Raw genomic sequence first — 4,730 nt, forward strand, 5'->3', positions numbered from 1 at the left:
GGCGAGCGGCTCCGGCTGCTGCCGGGGCCGCGGGGATTCGAGCCGCTCCGGCCGCGGCCGGGACCCCGTGCCGGAAGCCGGCATCCCCGGACAGCCCCGGGACGGCCCCGGTCGCCGGCCGGGTGACGTTCACCGAAGCGGCTGCCGGCTGTCTTCGAGCCCCCCCCCCCCTCCGCCTCCGCTGCCGCTTCTGCCCGCACCCCCTCCACTGCCTCCCCCCGCCGCCGGCGAACGAGTCGGCGGATCCGTAGGGTGCCGGGAGCCCGAACGGCGAGCGGCTCCGGCTGCTGCCGGGACCGCGGGGATTCGAGCCGCTCCGGCCGCGGCCGGGACCCCGTGCCGGAAGCCGGCATCCCGGGACGGCCCCGGGACGGCCCCGGTCGCCGGCCGGGTGACGTTCAGCGAAGCGGCTGCCGCCAGTCTTTGGGCCTCCCCCGTGCCGGGGCCGCGGGGCTTCGAGCCGGTCCGGCCGCGGCCGGGATCCCGGGCCGGACGATGGCTTCCCGGGCCGGTCCCGGTCGCCTCCCGGGTGACGTTCACCGAAGCGGCTGCCGGCTGTCTTCGAGCCCCCCCCCCCCCTCCGCCTCCGCTGCCGCTTCTGCCCGCACCCCCTCCACTGCCTCCCCCCGCCGCCGGCGAACGAGTCGCCGGATCTGTAGGGTGCCGGGAGCCCGAACGGCGAGCGGCTCCGGCTGCTGCCGGGACCGCGGGGATTCGAGCCGCTCCGGCCGCGGCCGGGACCCCGTGCCGGAAGCCGGCATCCCCGGACAGCCCCGGGACGGCCCCGGTCGCCGGCCGGGTGACGTTCACCGAAGCGGCTGCCGGCTGTCTTCGAGCCCCCCCCCCCCTCCGCCTCCGCTGCCGCTTCTGCCCGCACCCCCTCCACTGCCTCCCCCCGCCGCCGGCGAACGAGTCGGCGGATCCGTAGGGTGCCGGGAGCCCGAACGGCGAGCGGCTCCGGCTGCTGCCGGGACCGCGGGGATTCGAGCCGCTCCGGCCGCGGCCGGGACCCCGTGCCGGAAGCCGGCATCCCGGGACGGCCCCGGGACGGCCCCGGTCGCCGGCCGGGTGACGTTCAGCGAAGCGGCTGCCGCCAGTCTTTGGGCCTCCCCCGTGCCGGGGCCGCGGGGCTTCGAGCCGGTCCGGCCGCGGCCGGGATCCCGGGCCGGACGATGGCTTCCCGGGCCGGTCCCGGTCGCCTCCCGGGTGACGTTCACCGAAGCGGCTGCCGGCTGTCTTCGAGCCCCCCCCCCCCCTCCGCCTCCGCTGCCGCTTCTGCCCGCACCCCCTCCACTGCCTCCCCCCGCCGCCGGCGAACGAGTCGCCGGATCTGTAGGGTGCCGGGAGCCCGAACGGCGAGCGGCTCCGGCTGCTGCCGGGGCCGCGGGGATTCGAGCCGCTCCGGCCGCGGCCGGGACCCCGTGCCGGAAGCCGGCATCCCCGGACAGCCCCGGGACGGCCCCGGTCGCCGGCCGGGTGACGTTCACCGAAGCGGCTGCCGGCTGTCTTCGAGCCCCCCCCCCCCTCCGCCTCCGCTGCCGCTTCTGCCCGCACCCCCTCCACTGCCTCCCCCCGCCGCCGGCGAACGAGTCGGCGGATCCGTAGGGTGCCGGGAGCCCGAACGGCGAGCGGCTCCGGCTGCTGCCGGGACCGCGGGGCTTCGAGCCGCTCCGGCCGCGGCCGGGACCCCGTGCCGGAAGCCGGCATCCCGGGACGGCCCCGGGACGGCCCCGGTCGCCGGCCGGGTGACGTTCAGCGAAGCGGCTGCCGCCAGTCTTTGGGCCTCCCCCGTGCCGGGGCCGCGGGGCTTCGAGCCGGTCCGGCCGCGGCCGGGATCCGGGGCCGGACGATGGCTTCCCGGGCCGGTCCCGGTCGCCTCCCGGGTGACGTTCACCGAAGCGGCTGACGGCTGTCTCCGAGCCCCCCCCCCCCCCCTCCGCCTCCGCTGCCGCTTCTGCCCGCACCCCCTCCACTGCCTCCCCCCGCCGCCCGCGAACGAGTCGCCGGATCTGTAGGGTGCCGGGAGCCCGAACGGCGAGCGGCTCCGGCTGCTGCCGGGACCGCGGGGATTCGAGCCGCTCCGGCCGCGGCCGGGACCCCGTGCCGGAAGCCGGCATCCCCGGACAGCCCCGGGACGGCCCCGGTCGCCGGCCGGGTGACGTTCACCGAAGCGGCTGCCGGCTGTCTTCGAGCCCCCCCCCCCTCCGCCTCCGCTGCCGCTTCTGCCCGCACCCCCTCCACTGCCTCCCCCCGCCGCCGGCGAACGAGTCGCCGGATCCGTAGGGTGCCGGGAGCCCGAACGGCGAGCGGCTCCGGCTGCTGCCGGGACCGCGGGGATTCGAGCCGCTCCGGCCGCGGCCGGGACCCCGTGGCGGAAGCCAGCATCCCGGGACGGCCCCGGGACGGCCCCGATCGCCTCCTGGGTGACGTTCACCGAAGCGGCTGCCGGCTGTCTTCGAGCCCCCCCCCCCCTCCGCCTCCGCTGCCGCTTCTCCCCGCACCCCCTCCACTGCCTCCCCCCGCCGCCGGCGAACGAGTCGGCGGATCCATACCGTCCCGAGAGCCCGAGGCGGCGGCACCCAGTGCGGGTCCGGCCGAGGCCGGGACCCCGTGCCTGTCGCAGGCTTCCCGGGACGGCCCCGGAACGGCCGCGGTCGCCGGCCGGGTGACGTTCTCCGAAGCGGCTGCCGGCTGTCTTCGAGCCCCCCCCCCCCTCCGCCTCCGCTGCCGCTTCTGCCCGCACCTCCTTCACTGCCTCCCCCCGCCGCCCGCGAACGAGTCGGCGGATCCGTAGGGTGCCGGGAGCCCGAACGGCGAGCGGCTCCGGCTGCTGCCGGGACCGCGGGGATTCGAGCCGCTCCGGCCGCGGCCGGGACCCCGTGCCGGAAGCCGGCATCCCGGGACAGCCCCGGGACGGCCCCGGTCGCCGGCCGGGTGACGTTCAGCGAAGCGGCTGCCGCCAGTCTTTGGGCCTCCCCCGTGCCGGGGCCGCGGGGCTTCGAGTCGGTCCGGCCGCGGCTGGGACCCCGTGCCTGTCGCAGGCTTCCCGGGACGGCCCCGGAACGGCCGCGGTCGCCGGCCGGGTGACGTTCACCGAGGCGACTGCCGGCTGTCTTCGAGCCCCCACCCCTGCCGTGGCCGCGGGGATTCGCCCCGGTCCGGCAGCTGACGGTTCCCTGTGTCGGACGCCGGCTTCCCGGGACTGCCCCGGGACAGCCCCGGTCGCCTCCCGGGTGACGTTCACCGAAGCTGCTGCCGCCTGTCTTTGTCCCCCCCCCCCCGTGCTCTCCCTCAGGCGGGAGGTAGACGTGCTCTCCCTGGGCGAGTAGACGTGCTCTCCCTGGGCGAGTAGACGTGCTCTCCCTCGGCGAGTAGACGTGCTCTCCCTCGGCGAGTAGACGTGCTCTCCCTCGGCGAGTAGACGTGCTCTCCCTCGGCGAGTAGACGTGCTCTCCCTGGGCGAGTAGACGTGCTCTCCCTCGGCGAGTAGACGTGCTCTCCCTCGGCGAGTAGACGTGCTCTCCCTGGGCGAGTAGACGTGCTCTCCCTGGGCGAGTAGACGTGCTCTCCCTGGGCGAGTAGACGTGCTCTCCCTGGGCGAGTAGACGTGCTCTCCCTGGGCGAGTAGACGTGCTCTCCCTGGGCGAGTAGACGTGCTCTCCCTGGGCGAGTAGACGTGCTCTCCCTCGGCGAGTAGACGTGCTCTCCCTCGGCGAGTAGACGTGCTCTCCCTCGGCGAGTAGACGTGCTCTCCCTGGGCGAGTAGACGTGCTCTCCCTCGGCGAGTAGACGTGCTCTCCCTCGGCGAGTAGACGTGCTCTCCGCGGAGATCGCGCTTGTCGCCAAGGGGTCGCTGTTGCGCTCTGCCTCCGCCTACGTCATCGTACAAGCCGGCGTGATTTCTGCGACCTGCCGCTGGGCGGAGGTCGGCTGGTTGTGCGCTCGCGGAGCTGACGGCCCTCCAGTTCCGTATATGAGGGAACAAGCGACGCCGAGCACTCCCAGGGCAGCGCTGCCGAGCGGCTGCTCCAAGCCACCCGCCAGGCGGCTGGGCAGGGGTCCGTCTGGCTTCTCGGTGGCTTTCGCCCGGGTCAGAGAGGGGACCCGCGGGGCCGAACAAAGGCGCGGCGGTTTGGAGCGGCCGCTGGCGCACCCTCAGCGGTGTTGGATGGGTTTCGCTCGTCCGTGAGCCGGAGCCCAGCCCGGGCTCGGCAACGAAAGCGGGGAAAAGAAAAAAAGTTGACGAGTGGCTGGCGCCGGCCACTGCCGAAGTGTGGAACCCCCGAAGCGACGTTTGCCCGGTGGGGCACGGGGGCAGAGAAAGCCGGGGAGACGTGGTGCCGGCGTCGGTCCCACCAAGAATGGAAAGCAAGCCCGTCCAGGCACGGCGAGAGAGAGCCCGGTAAGGGGCAGAGAGAGTTCCCAGCACTGGACCCTCTTCACGGGGGTTCCCCCCCATGACCAAAGCCGCAGCCCGCGGGGGCACGGCATCGAAGGGAAAAGCCAGCGGCGGTGACTGGCCACTCGTATGCTATGGAGCCCGGCATGGGGGGAGGAGGGCAAGCCGGTGCCCCAGCACGGCTTCCTCCTGGCTCCAGAGGGGCGCCCCGTGATGGAGATGTAACTCGGTGCAGCTTGAGGGAAAATGCAAGCCCACATTTCGGGGAGGCAGAGGTGCCCTGTGAGCCGGTGCGGCCCGGTGCAGCTTGCCCCCCCCCCCATCTCTGGAG

This window comes from Melanerpes formicivorus, unplaced genomic scaffold, assembly GCF_026170545.1.
Source record: "Melanerpes formicivorus ecotype bairdi unplaced genomic scaffold, bMelFor1.0.p_v2 SCAF_184, whole genome shotgun sequence".
Taxonomy (NCBI): Eukaryota; Metazoa; Chordata; class Aves; order Piciformes; family Picidae; genus Melanerpes; species Melanerpes formicivorus.